General features: G+C 41.0%; 1 protein-coding gene and 1 pseudogene across 8 annotated transcripts in view; one reads left to right on the forward strand and one right to left on the reverse strand.

Annotated features, from left to right (window-relative positions):
• The window catches only part of agap1 (ArfGAP with GTPase domain, ankyrin repeat and PH domain 1), a 186,048-nt gene that overhangs the window by 157,155 nt on the left and 4,677 nt on the right, over positions 1-24,216 (reverse strand). The gene's annotated exons all lie outside the window — the stretch shown is intronic.
• Positions 16,672-19,069, forward strand: LOC146491456 (uncharacterized; annotated as a pseudogene). Its single transcript, XR_014872486.1, has 3 exons — positions 16,672-16,895; positions 17,052-17,192; positions 17,753-19,069. The product of XR_014872486.1 is annotated as an uncharacterized LOC146491456 (transcript).

Below are 24,216 nucleotides of genomic sequence, written 5' to 3' on the forward strand. Positions count from 1 at the left end.
AAAGGAGGAGAGGAAACAAAGGAAACAAGGAGAGGGATAAGGGAGAGGAAATATTGGAGGAAAATTGGAGGAAAAGGCAAAATGAAGAGAAACGATTAGAGGAAGCAATGAAGGACACAAGGAGAGACAAGGGAAGGGGAGGAAGTAAAGACGAGTGCATCGGTGCTCTGATGGCTGAAGAAACTCTCTCTCTCTCTGCTCATTGAAGCTCAGCCGCCCTGCAGCTCTCAGGATGACTCACACTTTGTCAAACCTTCAGCTGCAGGCATTATGATCACTGCCAGTTATTTTTATCCAGAGACGCCACACACATCATCCAAACAGCAACACAGATCAAGGGTGAAAGTGTCAGAGGTCAGCAGTACATTTTGCAGTGCCTCAAACTGAGTTTTGAGGGGTTTAAAGTCATCCATATGCCTCACTTTGGTCTTTTTTGGTCTCTGCCTCTGTCCAAACCTCGATCAATGACTGCATGTAAACCAGCTTACAGCATTAACAGCCTCAGTGAGCCAGAAGCTCTGTGACACTGCCAAAAACCGAGGCCCTGTGGTGCTGCAGGGGTCAGAGCTCTTGTCCAGCTACAGTAGAAGCACATTCATAATCCCTCACTTAAAATGAAACTATTCACGTGGCTCGCATGCAGAATGTGATGAGAAGTCTGCAGTTTCAAACGGGCATGCAACTGCAGCATCAGGGCCAAGAACGACTGTGAGACCTACCATCTCTCCATCTTCATGTATGTGGAAACAACAAAGCAAAATCTGCTCACTTATAGCACTTAAGGCATATTTAGCTTCTTGAATAAATAAAGCTGCGGTCTAAGGTTACGTAAAGCTAATTAAACTGTGTTGTCACAATGAATTAGACCATGATACAGTGGCATTTAAAAGTGCTGCAGGATGCTGACACCATATTCTGGGTTAGGAGTCCAGAATATGCCCACACATGCTGCTTTACATCCCGAATGCTCTCATAAAAAACAAGGTTATTGTGGTGGGTAAACAGCTGACCCAGGTTTATAACATCCATCTGCAAACATGACAGACATTAGCATCAAGTATGAAAAATTGGAATACAGTATGTTCAAAACCTCACAGTTGGATATTATATTCTGCAATGTTGCAAATGAAAATTATGAAAATTAATTAATTAATTAATTAATTAATGAAATTATAGCTTACTGGAAAGTATAAGGCTAATAATAAAAACAGAAACCTTAATAAATACACAATAATTTCCAAATAGTATTGTTTACCTGAGTTTTAGCATCACATTCTGAGCCCAATATGAACTACTGTCCTGATTCTGCAATGACTTTGGCTCTGAACGATGCATTGGATAAGAACAGTAACACTGTGCTGGGTTTTTTTGTGGATTTCTTTAAAAAAAAAACTCACACAAAATTTAAATACATTTTAATTCAAACGTTATCAGTGAATTATTCATTCAAATACTGAACTGATAACTACTCGTCTTCCACAAGGTTCTGTTTTAGGACATTTCTTTTTACCATCCATCCATCCATCCATTCACTTCCGCTTATCCTTTTCAGGGTCGCGGGGGGCGCTGGAGCCTATCCCAGCTGTCATAGGGCGAGAGGCGGGGTACACCCTGGACCGGTCGCCGGTCTGTCGCAGGGCCAACACACAGGGACAGACAACCATTCGCACTCACATTCACTCGCACATTCACACCTAGTGACAATTTGGATTATCCAATTAACCTATCCCCACAAACTGCATGTCTTTGGACGGTGGGAGGAAGCCGGAGTACCCGGAGGGAACCCACGCAAACACGGGGAGAACATGCAAACTCCACACAGAAAGTTTGGAGTTCCACCTGATGGTGGAATTGAACTCAGGACCTTCTTGCTGTGCAGCAACAGTGCTAACCACCATGCCACCGTGCTGGACATTTCTTTTTACCATTTATATTAATTACACTGTTTCATTGTAAACTACTTGTTACATACGTTTATATGCAGATCAGGGGTCGGCAAGTCCTGCAGGTTTTAGATATCACCCTGGGTCAACACACCTGAATCAAATGATTAGTTCATTACCAGGCCTCTAGTGAACTTCAAGACATGTTGAGGAAGTAATTTAACCATTTAAATCAGCTGTGAAGGGATAAAGGACACATCTAGAACCTGCAGGACACCAGCTCTCGAGGCCTGGAGTTGCCTACCCCTGATGTAGACACTACTATACTGTGCTGAAGAGTCTCATCTACTGGTCATGTAAAACCTGGAACATTTGATTCAAACTTGTACTCGATCTAAGTTTAACCTGTTTTAGGGCAACAGACAATCACATAATTTAAATATTTCTGCTGTTTATGGATCAAATATGATGATTTAGAGTATACCTCCAAATACTGATGGATGACAATCTTCAAAATTCAGATATTTTGAACAGTGCAATAGCAACTGATTTGTGAAGGTTTTCTTGCTGAAACAAACAAACTAAAAGAGATATTTTTGGTGCTAATCCATAAATCCATGATTTCCGCTGGGTTTTTTATTGATTTTAACCTACATGCTAGTCAATTAAAAAAAACGACAACAACAACAACATGGCTGTGGCAATCTATAAATATTCTTCTTCTGAAACAATGATAAAAGTTGATTTACTTCTACAGAAATGTCAAAAATGTCTCTTTTTTTATTATTATGAAAGAGATTCTTTTGGTTGCTGTTCTAAGTGATTTACATCTCATATCTGGATATCCTTGATTAACTGTATTTAAAGTTTTTTTTGTTTTCACGAGTTCTCTTGCTTCATATCTTTACTTTGATTCCCTTTAAACTATTACGCACCACTGTTACTGACTATTCAGATTTAAATACAATACAATTAAAACAATGTACCTGTCTGTGTCTACATGAATAAGTGCAGTTGTAAATACTGGTACAAGAGGAACAACAGTTTCCTGATGAGATTGTTATTGATCAGTGATGGCACATATGCTTCCTCAGCAGCACAGGGAGGTCAGAGGTCAGTGACAGGATATCTTCGGCTGATGGCATGTTTACTCTCACAGGCTTTTAGGGTAAAAGAGTAAAACCGGCACTGAAAAGGCAAACTCGGCACACAGGAAGTACCAAACTGGATCCACCTGTTCTATGAAGGTTTTACGATCCACTCAGCCTCTCAGAGCAGAGAAGCCACTCCTGCCAGATGGTGACCTCGCACAAAGGCAGCGTGCTCTGAAGACACTGAGGGAACAATTGATTTTTCTGGATGAAGGACAGATGGGGAAGACTCTGTAAAATCACTTTCTGTTCTTTGTGTCAGGTTTACATCCCTTTGAAGGACACCATGACCCACCCTTAGAAAAGATGATTCAGGCATGCTCAGCTTCAAAGTCACCACTGTGCTGCAGGTCTGATCATCATGCTGACTATATCCTATTTTTACATAATATGAGCAATCAGAGGGGACTGTAAAACCTATTGTGCTGTCTGAGCTAATCTTCTGCGTGCATTGTTCTGCCATTTTTCCTAACAAAAGCAATCAGAAAACAGAACCCTCGTTCAATGCACATATGGTAATGAAGCTTTGCAGAGTCGATGGCAATCCCATTTTATAGTGACAGTTTTAGTAAAAATTTCTAGAAATTGAAAGCAGAACGCTCGATTTTTTCATTAACTGACTAAGAATACAGTAGAGATGAAGTCTTAAGGTCGATACGCTCCCATCCAAATAAGTTCTCATTCGCTGGCTGAGTCAGCGAGTCAAGGTCAAAAACATTTCCACAGCTTTCAACTCCTTCAACTTAACTACAACAGCTATGTCTAGCTGTTATTAGCGATAGAGTGGACTCCAAACTAATTAATGCCATGTCAAAGACTTGTTGTTGTGGCTGAATTTGGTTTGAACAGATAGCCAGGTTAAATAGACAGATTAAAATGTCCATTTTTGAAACCTTGAGTTGAGCGCTTTGGTCACCATCAGCTTAACATTTTCAAACCAGACATAACAAGTCTGGACTAACAAAATGAAAATCAACTTTAGCCAAAAAGACTTGAAACTTGAAACAGAGTGTTTACTGTGCGATCAAATCCAAATTAGTATTATTTCCTTATACACTTCAGTATAATAAGATGAGGTCACTTTACAAACAAACATTAACCCTGCCAGCCACTGGAAGGTACATCTATATTTTATATTGGCCTGAGATAATACCCAGCTTTTTAAATCAACAATAAAAAGCCAGATTTAGAGAAATGTAAACATAGTGTTCTTATTTTTAACGTTTCTTTTTAGATATTAAAAACATCGACAGGTTTTGACTTAGCTTGATGTCTAAAACATATTACATAATTTTCATTTATGTAATGTTGCAAAAATGTCATGAAATACTTGGGCTCCAGTTTATACATTTTTAAGCAAAACTAGTAGAAAATATTGGAATTTAATTTAAAAAAAAATGGGTACATTAAGATAAATATGATGCTATTCAAATAAAGGTAATTAGGAAGGTCTTATCAGCACCTCTTGGATACCTTAAGCCTTCATGGGGACAGTACAAGGGTCTAATTAGGCTGGATGATGGCAGTGGTGGAGGAGTCAGATTAATTAGGCAATAAATCATTTATCGGTGAACATGGCAAGGCCCCGAGGGTCTCCCAAGCATCTGCTGCATGCCTCAGAATCATGCAGGACCAAAAAAAAAAAATCAAAGCCTCACGCCGACACTCTGTCTCCAGAGCGCTGCGCCTTACCAGAAGAGATCGATGTAGCAGGAAGTGACATCACCCACCCCTGGGAATTGGGTAGAGATGGATTGCTGTGTCCGCTCATCCACATCTTCCTCGACTACTTGCTCTGATTCGGTCTGTAACTCAATATTCTCCAATTTTAATGAGCTTTACTGAGTTTTTTTCTCGCGGGGAGCAGTTTATAATGTCAAGAGTCTCATTTTAAAGTCACTGCTTCATGCCAACAAGGCATAAAAATGTGCAGAGCATTGTTAAGCAGAGGACAGGAAGCCCATGAACAGGCAGCCTATTTTTATACCTGGCCTCGGCTCGGCCATTGTTTTGGTCAGGTCAGTGTCTGTAGCTTCCTTCATAGTATAGAGGCCCGCTGCAGCTGGACATCACAGCTGCACAGATACAAGTTGCTGCTTCCGCATCATAGACGTACAGAAAGCTAGACGGTTATTGTTCACACCGCACAAAGACAAACACTAACTCTGCCAGCCACAGATTCAGTGTTCGACCTACTTTCCTGCATTCGTCAGTAACCAGTTATTAAACAAACAATATAGACTTGAGACAGCGTTGTAACCACAAAGGAACTCATCAAGAATCCATAAAATGACAAGTCAAGGACAGATTCACCACCAAAGACGGCCCCAAGGCAATCAACGTTAATTAACTAACTTTATATCTGGGAATAAATATGGATTCAGAGTAGCATCACAACCGAAAACAAGCTTAAACAATAAATGTGCAACAACAAGTTGGATTATTCTCTAAAGAAGGCCCAGAGTAAAAAGATGTTAACACTGATTTTGCTTTATTATTTCCACAGGTAACTAAAAACTAACCTTGACTGACTTTAACAGAACCTTCCCAAACATGATCCACGACCTCATCCCTTATTTTAAGTAGTTTGTGCATTACTTTTGTTTTTTTTGTTGCTTTTGAGGCTTTTAATTCAGGTGGTTTTAATTATATTCAGAGCAACAAGCCTAACTCGCCCTAACCAGTGGAAATCCTGTTATAAGTCTCTAAGCTTTCCTTCAAAAAGAAAAACTTCATCAGATTTTAGGACACTTCTGAACTTACTGTGTGATCACATTTTTTCTAGGCTAAATCTTTATAACCTAGGAGACTGTTCGTGTTGCTTTAAGAACTTTTAGGCCAAGATTTTATTTTCCAGATCTTAAAAGTCTTTCTAATGGCCAACACGGGGTTACTCAGCATCTTACTTCAACTCTTACCTTAATAAGCACTTTACTGGTGAGTTTACGCTTTCAGTTGCTAGTTTTCATCCCCAACCGGCCACAGCAGATGGCCGCCCCTCCCTGAGCCTGGTTCTGCTGGAGGTTTCTTCCTGTTAAAAGGTCGTTTTTTCTTCCCACTGTCGCCAAAGCGCTTGCTCATATGGGCTCAGATGATTGTTGGGATTTCCCCTGATTTCTTTCTTGAGGAAACTGTCGTTGCAAATTAGCACTATATAAATAAAATTGCACTGACTTGAATTTTTAGTCTTCCTGAACAATAGCTGATGTGTATTGTGTAATTTCTTGTCCCACGAGAGTCAAAAAAGACAAAAAGCATTTAACTATGGCTCTTTAGCTCTAAATTTCAAAACACCAAAATGGCACCGACCGAGGACACGGTGATTACATCCATCTTTTATTCCTTCATTCAATTTCTTCATTCAGTTCCTTTCCATTTCCTGGTTTTGTTCAATGAAAACACAAACACTGTACTGTTTATCAAATTAAATCAGCACAATGACAAGATTTATTATCCATGTAAAAGTCACATTGAGATTAAAAATCTATTTTCCATGAGAGACATGGCTCAAAGCTGATGGTACCTTCACAAACGACATATTTCTGCTGCTACTAATACCAAAAGCATACGTTTCCAGTTGTAAAAGTATTGCTTAGCCAGCATACATTTGTTTGTAGGCCTTGAAAATAAACAATCAGTGCCAGTGTAAAATCAGTGTTTGGTTTTACACATGAAATCCATCTTTAGGACATTGTGGTGACATTTAAGACCTATTGGAGGATATGAGTGATTTCAGATGTCATCATATCAGTCTGAGCCAATGGTTTCATGCAGGGATTTCCTGTCTGATTTGTGGTGAGTTTGGATCATAATGAGGAAGCTCCGTGAGACGAGCCGTAAACCTTGGTTTTTTTTGTTTTTTTTTATGAACTGTTAGAGAAGTGAGCAGTTCCTCATGGGAATGATGGGGGATGAAAAAAAAAATCAGACTGAGGCTCCGGTTTTATGGGGTTGGTAACAGAAGCTGCTTTTAGTTCAGCGGGATAAATCAATCAAACCATGTTCTCCTGCACTCATCTAACTGATTTCAGAGTTTCTCTTTTATTTTTATTTCTGCAGAAAGAAATTCCTGCCTTACCTTTTGCCCAGCAGATAGGTTTCAAAGGAGTTCAAATAGGCCTTAAAATGATAGATCGGATGCAGGTGAGAAGGGAATTAGAAGAAGCAGCTACAAATTTGAAGCATTCATCTGTTCATAAAAGCAAAACACTCATGCATTTGCCTCTCACCTGCAAATTCTTCAGTCTCTTATTGAGACAGCCTGCCTGACTTAATGTTAGATATCTAACACACTTTCTCTGTGAATCACCTAGTTCATGAACCCAAAGATCCTAAGCAACCAATCAGAACACATGACACACCTTCTGTGGTTCCCTAAAGATGTGCCAACAAGCAACTCCAAGTGTGCATTGGGATTTTATGGCTACCGTAAATGAACACTACAATATAAAACGACACAAAACGTTATTAATGACTTGGTGACTTGTTCATGAAGCATTTTTAAACAGTTGATGGCAGGAATTATGAGAACCAAACACATTTGAGGCAGATTGTCAGCAAATAGGACAACAAGCAGGAAAAAGCCTGAACTTGATTGCATCATCTGATGGGAGGAGATGAAATCAAACGTCCCTTCTAGAACAAACCAGAGGCAGCGAGGCCCTTTTGTTGAACTGTGTGAGGTGTCAGCGTAGCTCTGAATGCCATAAATGGGCTGCCCAAAGTGTGACAGCTAAATGAGAAAAGAAATGGGGACACTTCACAAGGCTATTTTGTCCATGTCCCTTAATAAAAAAGTTCGGGCCTGCTCTCTGGTAAGTCTTTAATGCTGCTGAACATGACATTTGATTACCATGAAAAGAAAAGCTTCCTCTAGTACCTGTTCAAACTGACCTGTGAGGGTCACACGGAGATTAGGTACGGTTTCATTAGCACAACTCCCGAGGGAGGAAAGGAGCAGGATGGACAGGTCAGACACCTTTATACGACCTAATGCAGGTCAGACGGAGAGCTCCTTCTCCTCCGGTTACAATTTGTGTCCGAGTCATCAGTGCAACACATGCAAATTTCCAAACCCTCTGAGCAGTGCAGAGACGAGTGGGTTTGTGTTGAACTCATTGTTATGCAGCTCTGCAGGAACAGATCATCTCCCAACCACAGAAAAAGCAGCTCTGCACAGATAAACGCATCCAAATCTCAACTTTAATGTCTGAACACGGAGGATTTCTCCAGGCGGTGACACCCGGCCTCTGATGTTTGCTCGCTCAGTGACTGAGCCGTGACTCAGAGCGACCTCTGACCTCACACTGAGCAGAGCAGGAAGCATTTTTGGAGGACAAAATGTAAAGAAAAAAAAAAAAACACTGAAGGAGGGGTAATGGATTTTTTTTTTAAAGAAAAAAAGACGAAAGGCATTGAGAGATATAGATCAGCCTATCATAGAGGAGATGCTGAACCAAATTTAGCAGCAAAGCCCCGAGCTCTGCATTATTCAGACACAATGACCCATTAAAACTGTTTCTCTGAGTGAAGAGGAGGGAGACCGACTGACAGAGGAGCACAGATACTAGTATATGCTATTAGATAAATGGCTATAAAGGTAAATACTCCATAGGCACACCTGTAAGACTCTGCGTGCAGCTGATTTATGTGCCGAAAACTGACAGAAAAACCTGTTTATCATAATCCTAGAGAAAGAAATTAATACATTTTTTAAAGGCTGTAAACAGAAATCTTCAGAAACAGCAATGTGCTGCAGCTCTGCTTGGTTTAACTCTTCATCCCCTGCACTATTTGGTCTGGACAAAAGGGGGGTCAGAGGGGGAAAGTCTGTGGACGGAGGCTCTGATTCGACCAAGCAGAAGGATTAATAGGAAACAAACAGTGGCGTCTCGGTGGGGGGTCCCCATGAGACGACACAGATTAGACAAATAGAAGGGACAACGAGCCGACAGTGATCAGCCAAAACATCTCCAATAGGAAACAAACAACAATCACCAGGTTTGAAAAGCTCTGCACAGACAAAAAGGTGGAACCAGTGAGTCACAGCTCAGCCTCATCTCAAATTTTAACAGATATCTGCACATTTTTAGCAGCTCTGAAGCGTCGTACTCAGATTTCCACCTGAAAACATCGAGTAACCAGCCACGGCTCGGTGTGTTCGCTGTGCTTTGTGGCTGAGCAGAGAGGCTGTGATTAAAGGCAGAGAAAAGGTCAAGACTCAAAGTGATGAAGGGACTCACAGAGAAGAGTCTGTCCCTGAACCCTCATCTCTCTGCTTCCTGTTTCTTTCTGTGTGTTCCCCGCGAGCTCGGCTGAAAATAAAAACTGTATTTGTTCCCATCTGAAAAGAATCAACTCGAGTGTTTTCACTGTAAAGAAGCAGCTCAGTGTTTTGAAGGGGAAATCCTCCTGTGCAGTTTCATGTTTGTCAGAAAGCTCCCACACCAGTCACCACCACAGATTTAATGTGCCATTAAAGTTCTCGTATATCAGCTATGAACAATCACCAGCTTGCACGCCACAGGGTTACAGGTTTTTATTACTGCACCAAAAATATGAAAAAATAAATAAATCAATAAATAAAATACAATAAACACCATGTTAAAATGGCTCCACCACACAGCACACACAGCAAACGTCAGATAACATTAAAGTGTTTCAGCATTACAAACAGAGCGTTAGGTCTTATTTCTGAGTGTTTGTTTAAATATACAGACATTTTTCTTCATGTTTTATGCCTGTGATGAACTTTGAACCTTCATGCTACAGTCACACAATCTCGCTGACTTTGACATGGTTGCTCGAAGATGAGGACATGGTCTGCAACCATTTGCAGTCAGCTGGCATCTTCAGAGCAACTCTGGTAAAACAGCAACAACACAAAGTCCATCTGCAATCAGTCTGTAACTAAATGAGGTCAGGTTGGCAATTACATGCAATCTGTTTGTGTCAACTTTGACAAATCATTGGAAACTGCATACACAGAAATTCACACTGACTGCTTATATTCAGAATCCAGCCTGATCAATCTGAAAGAGAAGTTCAGATTCCTAGACAAATAATCATGCAGTCACAGCGGGACAACAATTTAACTGAAAAAATGACACAACTAGCCGGCAAACAGCAGAGATGAGACCTCTGTTGCAGACAAATTATGATCATCACTGCAAATTGACTCAGACTGACCACATCATATTGGCAATCTGTCTGCTTTTATCAATTAGACGGCAGTTATTTGCAAACATTTGCCAATCTGTCTGAGAGTGATTCAATCTGAATCTAGCTGCAGTTGTCTAGAGACCGGTTGGCTCACTTGAGGTGACCTGCACAATTGCCTTGCTATTAGAAGTGGTTGAGGGTGGTGCACACTCAACCTCTGGGCAACCAGTTGGTCAGTGCAGCTACTTTCAATCTGTCACTAGATGCAAAAAACAAAAAATGAATGCAATCACCATGACAACACAGGTTTTTCCTAGATGCAAGGAGGTAGCCGTCCTGTTTTCACTCTAGCTCTAACATGTGATGTTGACCTTTATAGATAAAACACACTTGACACTTTTAGGTTGAAATAAACTGCTAACGTGAGAGAACAGATGTTTCTCTGTTGGACAGATGTGTTGGGTTGTACAGAGTTTTTGCATAAGTTATGAAATGATTCTAATTTGTTATTATAAAAAGCCACAATACTGAAATGTAAAACTTTTCTTTTTGTTATCATCTGTTTGTTTGGGCAACCTTAAGTACAAAGCTGGAATCAGATAGTCAGCGTAGCTTAGCATAAAGACTGGAAGTGATGGTAAGCAGCTAGCCTGGGATTTCTGGGATTAACCCATCCATCTTTCTGGTTTGGGATTTTCTCTCCCTGGGTGTAACCAGTCTTATTCTGGGGCCATATACAAGCAAGAGAGAGTCATCTTTAGCAGTCTACATTTACGCATGTACAGACAGCTAGCATTTAAGTGCTGTAATACAGGAAGATTCTGAACTAACTGTTTTATATGTCAGTGTTCTATTACAGTAAAAACAAGCATTATACAAATCAGATCTGTTAGAATACAGAGCAAGCACAATTTTAATGAAACCTTCATAATGAGGTTTATATCTAATAAACAGTCAATATTGGCCTGAAGTTGCAAAACAGATCTAAGATAATATCAGGAAGGTTTTTCTCTGATTTCTCTGGAGGTTTCCTTTAAAACTGTGAGTCAAACTGAAGCTAAGAATGTGTGTTTCATGTGTTTGTGTTCAGATCTGACTGATTTATAACTGCACAAACCTCTAATTTGACTTTCCTTTTTATAGAGCAAATGTTCAATCAAATATTCTCAAACTTTATCTTTAAGTCGGTTCTCCTGAACCTAAATCTGTCCTGTTGTATAATAAAAGGCTGTAGCTCCTCGGGGCTCTCTCATTACACGACTTAGAGCCTCTCCTGCCTTTAAAACACAACAACGGTGGCGGACAATCGTACAGCTGACGTAAAGCACCGCTGCATTCGAGTGCAGTCATGTGTTTGGATATCACACACACTGAGGGATGGATGATAAGCACATCACCCTAATGGGGCCCTGCAGGCAGGCAGGCAGAACGACAGTGGGGGTATTTTTAGCATCGCTAACAGGTGACCCTCCCTCAGCTGAGCCCAATTACAGCAAACGAGGAGAGACGCCACCGTCTGGATGTTTAACCTGTTACTGTCCAACAGTTTTTATTGGATTTTCATCTAAATGGAAACACTTGGAACAGAAAAACTGGCCTTTTTTGCCCCCATCTAAATTTGAGCCGCAATAACTTGAACATGATTTACAGCAGACCGGTGAATAATCTCCACGCATGTTTTCCATCCTGTCGTCCAAAGCTGTGCAAAGTTTCAGACATCAACAGCCAACTTTACATGAGACAGACAGGCATGAGTACAGCCAGCACAAATAATTAAGTCTTCAAACATGAAGGAGATGAAGTGGGAAAAATAAACAAACAATGATAAAGATGTGAGAACCTAAATCATCAGAATAAGCGAGTGTCTCAGGCAGAATATTTACAGCCTTAAATTCAATCAGTGAGACCATCTGCTGAAGATTTACTTCAAACTGAGGAGGAGGAAGCTGCACAATTTAACGCCCTTTCTCCAAATCCAGCGTAAGCTTTCAGGACAGACAGAAGGAACAAATCTTGACACAGAAGAAAATAACTTCCCACACTTTTCAGACAGATGGAGGTCAGGAAAATGTGGGGATATGGTAACAATGGCCCTGTAAATAAGAATAATACAAGCCGAGCACACGATGTGCAGCGGCAGGTAAGTGCTTTAAGGTCTGTCATGAATCTTAGTGCTGCAAATTTAGTGATGTCATCATATAAACTTTACGCTAATGTCACCATAATCCAGAGAAAAGCAGCTTCCGTTTAACTGTGATACTGAAAAGCAAACTGAAACACTGTGAAGGCTATAAAACCTCCACAGTAAAAAAAAACAAGGGAATCCCCTGTGTACGCATTCAAACAGCTCGGCTAAATCCAGCCGAACTACCCACGATTCCTGAAGGGGGAATCATCAGCTGTAACGACACTGAAGTTTTCATAACCCCAAAACTGAACCATTTATTCTTCATAAAGACATTAAAAATGACTCGAAACAAGATGAAATTGCATCTTCAAAGCCAGATTAATCAGCTGCAACACGAGCTTCCCTCGTAATTTATCTTGTTTATCTTTGCAGAGGCTTCAAATCAGAGCAGGCCAGCTACAGGGAGGTCTGGACTCAGCTGGACTGGCAGCTCATTTGAACTGGTATTTATCTTCCTAATGCGTGTTAATCCATCTCTGACAGTAGGATGCAGACCACGGCACGGCTCTGACATTTTCTCCCGAGTCGATATCCCCCCCCCCTCCACTCCCCGCCTCCCTGAGATGCTTCCTCTGCAGACCGATCAATAAGAGTATCCTCTGGGCTTAATGACCATGAGGACCTGCTCGGGGATCCTGGTTAACTTGTTTATCTTAAAACACAGCGCGAATCGGTGCGGGATAAATATTTGTGTTTGTTCCAGCATTTCAGTGTCAACCGCCTATTTATACCTGGTTTCATTTAAAGATAAAGTGGATATAGCACAGATGACGACAATGGTCCCTGTTTTTGGAAATCAGGTCAGCAAAAGTGAGAGGAAATAATTTTAAATGACTTATTGCAGCTTACATGTTGCACATTTGGTGAAACTGGCCTAGGGCTGTGCGATATGACCAAAATCTCATATCCCGATATAAGAATTCTATCGTCTGGTAACAATATAAATCACAAAAATGTAACATTTCCTGTAAATTACATGAATCTCGGGCAGCTCGACTTGCGGGAAGTGTTTCCAGCTGCGCGTCATGTAGCTGGAGTCGAGTGTTTTAACCGATGCATGAAACGATACATTTTTAGACATAAAGTTGCAATGGCCGCCGTTTTCTTTGTGAGCATTTATTACACGGCGTGCTGCGGGGAAAAGCCTGTTCTAACGTTTGAGTCTAAGGTTTATTTTTCAGCACCTGGCGGCTCTTTTTTACTTCTCATGCGTAAATAATCTGCTCTTTCACGTGATTCAGTTTATTTTGAAAAGTCTCAACAGATTCTTGAGCTTTATTGTGAAAGGTTTATGTGCAACATAAACAAGCGGACACGCGATGGTGTTACCGTCGTTGTTGCTAACGACAACGCATAAAAACAGGCGCTTGTCCGTCCGTAGTGTGGTTATATAAAATATAAGAGAATGAGAGAACTTCAAGAAATTAATACAGCCACTACAGTGACCATCAAAAGGATGAAAAAATATTGCCGTAAACAGTTTATTTTGCGACACCACGAAACAAACGATAGCGTAAAATGAAACGATAGACGTTTTTATATCGTCAGCCGATATATATCGTTATATCGAACAGCCCTAAACTGGCCCCCAAAAAAAACAACATCTTCAAGACAAAATGTTCAAAAGAGTTAAAGTTATCAAAAAGATAAAGTTAATAGGCACATTTTCTGATGTTTATTGGGATACTCTTATGCTACACAGGTGAATTCAGGAAGCCTTGCCATCAACTAAATCCATGTTAGATTATCAGGACTTTAAATACACACAAAATAATGTGAAATTGGTTTTGTATTTGGATATCGTTAGCTTTAAGTCAGCAAACAGGCCACTGGAGTTCTAACAAAGCATTTACTCCCCAAATTAGGTGTGGAACAAAAAAAGACATCCCCCCAAAAGAGGGTGGAGCCTAAACAAATTATTCTCTATAAAAATTTAAAAAGTAAAAAAAAAATAGGATACAGGATACAAACAAATTTCCAGAAAAAAGGAAAAATGAGGTTGGGGTAGCCCTAAATAAAAGCACATTGGTGAAAGTTTTATTATTTTGCTTTTATTTTGGTGTAGGAAACTTTGGCCGAGGTAGGAAACTTCTATATTCTGTGGTAAGCCTAGTGTTGAACAACCATATTTGGGTGGGTCTAAAAGCTGAACAGCTAAAAAGGAAGTGTACAAAAGTTAGTTGAGGTCATAAAAGGGAAAAAAAACACCATAAAGTGGGACCTAGAAAAGCAAAACACCCTAACCCAAAATAAGGTGGTATACCCTAAACAAAGCCAAAACTGAGTGGAGTAAAAAAAGAAAACAAAAAAGAAAACAAGCAACATCCAAAAGAAGGCGGGTCCGTAATGGACCAGGGGGAAACAAAGTAACAAAACAAACAAAACAAATTAATAAATCTGTGAATCTTGTCACTAATAAAAACTATACTGTAGACAAAGAATTAGAAAATTAGAGGAATCCAAAAATAAGATGTTTACTAAAAGAAGGAAATTTATATAACTACGTCTTTAAAAAAAAAAAAAAAAAAAAAAAAACACAACAACAACAACAACAACAACAACAACAACCATTTTAATGGTAAGGTTGGGTAACTGACACTGTGCATTAAAACTGAAACTATCTGAACAGGTATGTTTTTCAGGCAAGAGTACTATATTTGAGGTGGATGACCTGCTTTGGAGAGTGGGTGTAAGAGCCAGTATGAGTGGGACTGAGCAGTAATGTTGGAGCTGGTTTTGGCTGCATTGAGATAAAACCACAGCTAAACCGCAGAACCAAAGCAGGACAATGTTAGACATCTGCTGTTCTACAGTCAAATAAATCTTTTACATGATGTCCAGTTTTATTTATCTGGCTGGGAGTTTAAATCTGCAGCTCCACCTGTCAGAGTCTGAATCTGCAGCTGGATTTTTTTTGCTGTTGTTGTTTTTACATAACACAGTACAGATGTCTGTGTGATTGTTGGAGGAGGGTGGGCAAAGCTTCTATCCTCAGGTTGGATTGAGTTTGATCTCAGCAGACGGAGGCTCGAGAGTAAAAATAAACCCCCACAACTGTTGAGATAATCCTTTATGATCGCTCCACGTATGAAAGGGGGTGATCAAACCTTTAAAAGTCTTTCCTCAGGTGTCGTATCGATCACTTTACATGCTCCCAATGGCTGCACATTATCAGTTTGTGCTGCCTGAGTGCCCGCCCACCTCCACTGAGAGCGCTTGCTCCACTCCACTGATGATGACTCACCTCAAGCATTAATCGTAATGAAAAGCAGGAAAACAAATGAATGTGGATAAAAAAAGAAACAAGAACATAATGTCAGCAGTTGGCCCTAATCTGGTGGAGTCAGCAGGGGTGGAGGCGGAGCTATGAGGGGGGGACAAAAGGTGCAGAGATCTGAGGCATAATATCTCAGGACAGACTTTAGTGGCGGTCAGCGGGCGCAGTTATGCAATGGCTAAAAGCCTCGTTTAAAAGCATCCCGTGACTCCTTATTACAGTTATTAGCGGCCGTCAATCAGCCGCAGTGTTACATCACAATCAACACCACTCTGTGATCGACCATCTGCCAGAGTAACGCTCACTGAGCCTTACAGAAAAGTGCTACCGTCAACAAACAAGGAAACAACCGACGCACATACCCTCACTTTGGAGATTACTTTACAATCAATCACCTAACAAATAATTTCTCTTGAAAATGTAAGAAAACACAGAAGAGAAGTTTGATATAGCATTAATCATCAAATCTTTACAGGACAGACTCTAAAAATTCTTCTCCATTTTATCTTAAAAACAACTACTTAATCATCTAAATGGTTCCCTGTTAAAATTCAGGAAATAAACTAATTATAAAATTATAAATCAAATAAAAAATTCTGCCATCAGTATCATACAAAAATACCTTAGTAAGTCGTCTGAAGGTGAAGATCCATCATTTAATTTTTTTATGAGCATATGGTGGCTTAAAACAGCCCTGTATTATTGTCAAGTGTTCTTGTATGTATTTAAGGTGTTGCTTCACCTTGTTTTTAATCCATGAATAAGAATAAAAAGGGCGGAATTCTTCAAAAAGGAGGAGTAGCCCAAAAAGAATGTGTGGTCATAAAAGAAAAACAAACATCGTAAGAAAGTGGGACACCAGGACAACAGAAGAAGCCAGAAAATAAGAGGTCCAATTGTAATAGGGCTTTGGAGCGTGATGTCACGGGGGTGGGCGTGGAAAGGATTTTGGCCTGATCCGCCATTTTCGGGGTCTAAGAGCAAGCGACGAAGGAGCGAAAGCACAGCCACTTGCTGTGTGGTCGGCTGCAATGTTCGATCTTACGATCGGCACGGGAATAAGCTTGGGTTGTCTTTTTATGCTTTCCCAACCTGGAAGCAATATCAAGGAGCTCATGTATCGGATGTTACCAAACGAAGGCGTCGAGCCTGGATAGCAGCCGTGAGACGAGCTGATATCAAGTTCTGTTCCATCTCCCCATATCACTTGGTGTGCTCCAGACATTTTCATTCCGGTAAGTGCTAGATATGTTCATATCACACTTTATAGCTGAATAATATTATCGTTGGTGGTCTCGGAAGTTATAGAAATTGCGATCAAACATGAATGGAGTGACTTTGCAGACATATGTGCTATGTAAAGATTCGCTAATTCTTTTGCACAACTGTAGGGAAGCCTGCCTATGAAATGGATCAAACAAATCCAGACTGGGTACCAACGCTACACATGGGGCACTCCGAAATCCGAACATCACATTCAGACCGTCACAGGAGGCGAACACAACGGCAACAAAAAAAAGCACTAGTAGGAGGTAAACAACAACCGCACCCCCAACCACAATCTCTTATTTTAAAAGTTCCATCCATCCATCCATTCGCTTCCGCTTATCCTTTTCAGGGTCGCGGGGGTTGCTGGAGCCTATCTAAGCTGTCATAGGGCGAGAGGCAGGGTACACCCTGGACAGGTCGCCAGTCTGTCGCAGGGCCAACACACAGGGACAGACAACCATTCGCACTCACATTCATTCGCACATTCACACCTAGTGACAATTTGGGTTATCCAATTAACCTATCCCCACAAGCTGCATGTCTTTGGACGGTAGGAGGAAGCCGGAGTACCCGGAGGGAACCCACGCAAACATGGGGAGAACATGCAAACTCCACACAGAAAGACCCCAGCCTGATGTTGGAATTGAACTCAGGACCTTCTTGCTGTGCGGCAACAGTGCTAACCACCATGCCACCGTGCTGCCCACGGTATTTTAAAAGTTGATCTTAGTCAATTAACACAAACATTTGAGTATTCATACTGCCTTAATGTATAAACCACTTTAAAATTCCCTTGTGTATTTGCACTCTTTTTATTGGACAGGCTTTCACAATGGAGCTGCAGAATGTGAAGGTGAAGCCCCAGCAGAAGTTACCACAGAAGAGCAGCCAGAGATGGACACCGCAGAAGAGCAACTCCATAACAACCTTGTTATTTTGGCTGAGGGCCAAATTTGTCTTGGACAAGTAGAAGCAGAGGTAACGGGTGCAGATGCAGAAAACAGTGATATCAGAGAGAAACAGACAGAAGATCAAAGACTGACAAATGATTGTGTGCGCTGTGTACAGAGCAGAGCAGAAATAAACCGGCTGCTGGAGGAGAACAGAAAGCTTAAATCAAAGTTGGACAAGACAGAGTTGAATGAAAACTTTTTAAAGGATGATACGGAAAAAGTGAAATATTACACTGGTTTTACTTGTTTTGCTATTTTTATGTCCGTGTTCGAGAATGTAAAAGCTTTCCTACCAGCATCAAAGAAACTGTCGCATTTCCAAATGCTTTTACTCACACTTATGCGACTTAGACTTGATCTTCCTGTTCAGCATCTTTGTTATCTATTCAATGTCTCCCACAAAACTCTTTCTTCTATCTTTGCTGATACAATAGACGTTTTGTATGCTCGCTTTGGATTACTTGTACACTGGCCAGAGAGGCACTGTTTGCAAGCAACAATGCCTCCACAATTTACAGAAACTTTTGGAAATCGGGTAGCCATCGTTGTAGACTGTTTTGAAATTCGTACAGAACGACCATCTAATTTAAAGGCTCGTGCTCAAATGTACTCACACTACAAGGGTACACACACCATGAAATATCTGATCGGGATTACTCCACAAGGTTCAATTCATTCAATTTCATTCATTTCTAAGGGGTGGGGGGGCCGTGCATCAGATAAACACATCACAGAGCAATGTGGAATACTTAACAAGCTGTTACCAGGGGATGTAGTTTTGGCTGACAGAGGCTTTGACATCAGAGATGCGGTGGGAATGATGTGTGCGGAGGTTAAGATCCCAGCATTTACAAGGGGCTTCTGTCAACTAGATGCCAAGGACATAGAAAATACATGAGCCATTGCACACCTAAGAATCCATGTCGAGCGAGTAATTGGCAGTTTGCGCAACAAGTTCAAAATGCTACATACCACCATGCCAATCCGTTCTCTTCTTCCATGTGAGGGTGAAGACGTTACCTTCATTGATAAAATTGTGAGGGTGTTGTGTTTTGGTTAACATGTGCCCTAGTGTGGTAGTGAAACCAGGCACACATGAGACTTGTACTTGTTAATTAATAATTGTGAAAACTCTCAGTATGTCTCTGAAGACATAGTACTAGTAAAACCTTGTTTTTTTATGTGTTATTGTATGAACACACTGACATTACGTTATGTAACCATTTCTGTATCTGTTTCACTAAAATGACATTATAATAAAAGCAAGATAACAAATAACTGTATTTCACTCTTTATTTTACAGTTTGACAATTGTTACATGGTAAGTGCTGCAGGTTTGAAATCAAGTTATACATATTTCAATGCACTTCTGACAGAAAACTAGACACCAGTGGTGTCTACAGTGTCAGTGGTGACAGTGTCAGTGGTGACACAACAGTGGTGGCAAACACAGCGTGCATCATCGAAGCTGTGATTCTCCCAGCACGCCACACATACCATTCTGGGCTCTTGTGTTGCAGTCTTGTGCGTACCTCGATAGCTTCTGCCTGTTCTTCAGTAACTTTTGCTGCATTTATGTACTTTACACAGTGCAGTTGCAGCTCGGTAAGACCAAGGGACTGTGCACCTGTGTTGTGCAAACACGCCAGAGACATTGGTAATGTGGAAGATTGTACAGTGTGTGATGTGTAGTATTTCTCCAATCCAGACAAACACACTGCTTTATTGTGTTTATGAAGTGTGTCTAACACTGGTGACAACTCCTCAAACGTAGCAGAAGGAATCTTTCGTTTTGAAGGACGGCTTCTTCTGCCTTTCACCACAGACGGTCCATTTATATTTTCATCAAGAGTCTTTTTTTGTGCTGCTGAAGATGAAAAGTCAATGTTATGGCCAACCTCTGGCTGTATCTTGGTTGTGTTCCCCGGCAAAACCCAGTAGGCTGGTTCATCTGTGACAGTCTTTGTGCCACGGATCCTCACTGTTGCCTCCACTTTAAATAGAAGTGCAGCGACATGGGTGCAGGTCTCAGCAACTCCGGCCATACAGGTGCAGTGTGCAGCTTCGACCTTCCCCGTGGTGCTTACAATTACCCATGGTCGTAATGCAGGTTCATTCAATCTTTGGGAGTGCATTACCTGTAACATACAAGGACAAGGTTGATGTAAAGACAATAAATGAAATGAGACAGGGAGGACACGAATTGGCGTTAATAATTTGCCCGATTATCAATGTGTTAATTTGCATCTACTTTACAATTATGGGCACATAATATGATAACGATATTTTAGCAGTTCGATGATAAATGTATAACATTAATTATGGTGGGGGGTGGAAAATGGCTATTACACTTGATGCGCTTCAGCTGACTTACCTTGGTATGAATGACGACGTACTCAGAGTTTGGCGGCTTGAAAATACCCAAATCTTGCACCCAGCCGTTGGTAAATTGGATGTGCGCCTCCAGTGACTTGTAATTTCGGAACTGGTTCGCTGTGTAGGCGCTTACTCCACAAACAAGATAGGCGAAGACATCGGGGTAGGACAGTGGCGGTAGGTCGTCTGGGTCTTTACTCCACTGCCGTATTTCGTACGGGTCCAGATTTGCGATGCACTCTATTTTTTTCAAGTAACGCTGCTTCGCCTCTGGACGCAATCGGTCTCTATACCGTCCGTTTTCTTTTGAGCTGCTTTTAAGCATGATTCTTGTCGTCGTCGTTCCAGCAAAGTGAATAGGGCTTTGGATTCGTAGACCCCGAAAATGGCGCTGCGCTCCCATAATGCATTGCGGCGTGACGTCACCTCCAAAGCCCTATATAAGAAGATATAGACCCAAAACTGGGCGGGATCAAGACAAAGGCCAACCCCCAAAAGAAGGCGGGACCATAAACATCCTTAAATAAGGCAGGGTTGCAAAAATGACTTCTTTGTATTTAAAAGGGGTGGGGTTCTTTAAAACCTACCAATGAAGAAGCAGACCAAAAAAATAACATGAGAGAAAAACTTTTGACCTTTTTTTACTCAAATATCATCAATTATTTGATTTTCATAATGATTAACCATTAATATTCTGCCAGCAAACTAATTTATCAACTACTAGTTGCACTGGTTGTCATTATCATCAACCAAAAGCACCCTATAACACAGGTGGTCAAATCATTTTCCAAATGGTCCCTATAAGAAGCTGGGACTAGTGTGGCCCTCTACAATAGTTCCAGCTTCTCACATGGCCCGTTTGACAAAATGAATTGCCCAGTCATTGTCTAAAAGGTGATCTGAAGCTGTATTTATATAATTTTTCTTTCTACAACAGTTTGAGATAAATAAGGATTATTTTGGACTGTAAATCATGCCAAGTGAAGCTAACAGAGTCCAAAAGGGATCTATTCTGCTAATTTTGAAGTGTTGCAGTGTTTCCCATGAAAAGATCTAAATATATTTTACAAATTAGCTTTATTTTTTCATCTATCAAAGAGAATGAGGAAACTGATTCAACTAGTGTACAAGCCCTTTGCTCTTATTTTGAAAGGCTGAACCCTTTCCATCTCTGACAAATTTGCTGTTATTTTAAGCTAACACTGGAGAGGAAAATTATTTCTTTTTTTGGTTGGGGGGGGGGGGGGGGGGCTGTCTAAACCCTCTTTGAGGGGCACCAAAAAAATTCCACATGCAGTAAAGAAAAGAAAAAAAGCCCTGAAAGTGTCTCTCAGACCTTGTGCTGATATTTGGAAGTTTTCCAGCTACTCTACCGCTTTGATTTCCTGCTGCAGTCTGTTTTATAGCTTTAAACCGTGATTTATTTACATTACGGAACATGTGATTCACATTTCTTTCTTCATCTCCCTCTGGTTTTAGCATACAGTGTCCTTGCTGGCATATTACTGTTCTGCCATTTTAGCCTAAAGTGATTTTAATGTTTTAATAAAAAGGTCAAATTAAGCTAAACTATGCTAAAAGCTAAACTGTAGGAAAATGTTCTCAGCTTGATGACAGACAAAGACCAAAATGACCATCATCATCTGCAGCCATCCTGGCGGCAGGTGACTAAAAACAATGCTTAGGTTCAGGTTGGTGTCAGTTTCACCCCCTGGCAGCCCTGCGAGATTTCTTTTAGCTGAGTCCCAAACCCTGCTTGCCTCTTTATCTCCGCTCGTCCCTGAGCGGGATGGCCGTTGCGTCACAGTCAGTCCTAATGGCTGAAACATGAGAATGAGTGCTGCGTGGGCACAATCATAATAACTGAAGAGAGAAAACACAGAGCAAACACACCGTGGTGAGGCTAACTGGGTCACACGGTGCGTTCGCTGACCGCAGGCTGGTGGAGTGAGACAAAAGCCCGAGGCAGAAAGTAGACGCCGGTGTTACTGGAGAAGTACTCGGACAAAGGAGCAGGAGTGATTAAATAAAAGGCTTGTTGCACTCCACCACGCAACTGTTCAGCTCACCTCCAACAGGTAAATTCCACAATATATGAATCACTATTTGAATGTGATGCAGTACTTTAACCTGCACAATTTCACGTAAACACTCAAAGATTACAAAGAAATCTTTATTCGTTTCTTTGTTGTAGTTTATGTGTCTCTCTGCTCTTAATTAGCTCTTTTACAGCCTTTAAGTGGGACTCTGTAGCCTCTGATGCTGGTTAACCTCCACTCCACGCTGGTTCTCCAGCTGTGGGAGGATGAAGTGAAGGATGTTCACAGCGTGGGTTTGGTTTCATTTCATGCATCCACAGCTGTGAGGCCAAACACAGAGAAAGTGGGTCAGTGTCACCTGGCTGGCAGGGCATTGCCCATCCATCCTCGCACACACCTCAAATGCAAATGAGCCCCCACACAGACGTGCAGTCAGAGCGCCGTAACTGGGCCGAGTCACGGCCCACGGGAGCAGTGAGGACGGTAGCCTCCGGAGCCGAGCGCTTATGTAACCCGACGTGAATCTGAGCGACACATCCAGATGTGCACCGAGAGACAGAGACAGAGGATGACAGTGCTGCTGCTGTTTTGGGTTATTTCCAGCATGAGTCACCATGTGAATTCAGGCAAAATGGAAGTGAACAGAGCAGGAGCGAGTCAGTGCTTGGACTACTCAGCTGACAGCTGCGAGGCCGCTGAATGCCTCCACCCCCAGCCCTGTGCTGCTGACTGTAAGGACTGCAGCGGGTCCAGATGTCAAATGATTCAATTAAGACTCAAATCTGACTCAAAATCCTCTAAAAACACACCAAACCCAATTCATTTTACGCCAAATTTAACAAAAACAATTATACCCAGGAAGAAATAAGGCATAATTACGACACTTTTATTTCAACAACAATACTAATTTGACTTGCTGAACTATTAGCATCCCCAAACCGCCCATGCTGTTGACTATAAAGACCGCAGCAGATGTTAAATGATTCAATTCAGACTCAAATCTGACTCAAAATCCTCCAAAATACACAAGAAATGCAAAAACTAAACCCCATTTATTTTAGGCCAGGTTTATGAGAAATAACAAGCCTAAGAAAGAAATAAGACACAATTACTGCACTTTTCTGTAAGTGACAATATTGATTTGACACCCTGAACTATTACCAGCACAGCTGGACTGTAACGTCAAACATTCTGTTAGAAAACACATCAATGGTAAGCTTTCAAAACACAATGAAACCTAGAGAAGTTCCACATATTCTTTATTTCAAATTTTGTCACATTTTCTGCTGGAGAACATCGCACATTCCTCTTCTTGTGGTTCAGATCAAACTACCAGAACATTACAGATCAGGGTTACACAAAGAAGTATTTTTGAAGCATCAACAGATAGACAGCGTGCCAAGAAAAAGTATTTCTCCCCCCCCCCTCTGAGTATTCTATATATACAGATATCAGTGACTGTGGGAAAGGACACATTTTTGTGGTGCAGGAAATAATATTCTTTAGTAAGAGTAATAATGCCTGACTGGGTTTTGGATGCATACACATTAACAGTCTATTTGGAGAGCAAAACAGATGAAGTAGTCCCAAAAGTGGGCAGGGTCAAGAAAAAAGGGAAACCCCCAAAAGAAGGTGGGGCTTAAAATCAAGACTGGCAAAGAAATAAAGCCCAAAATAAGGTAAGGTTACAAAAAATAAAAATCCTAAAAAGCTAAAAAGTGAGTAGGCCAAAAGTTAAATGGATCATCATAAACGATAAATGCAAAAAACATGTCATAAGAAGTCAGGGCCGTAGAAAAGCAAAACAGACCACAAAACAAAGCGATGTACCCTAAACAAATGAGCCAAATTCGGGTGGGTCGACAAAGACAATCATCCAAAAAAAACCATAAAACCTACCCGGTCCTATGTGAAAACAT

Source organism: Neolamprologus multifasciatus, chromosome 23 (genome assembly GCF_963576455.1).
Source record: "Neolamprologus multifasciatus chromosome 23, fNeoMul1.2, whole genome shotgun sequence".
In the NCBI taxonomy this organism is placed as follows: domain Eukaryota; kingdom Metazoa; phylum Chordata; class Actinopteri; order Cichliformes; family Cichlidae; genus Neolamprologus; species Neolamprologus multifasciatus.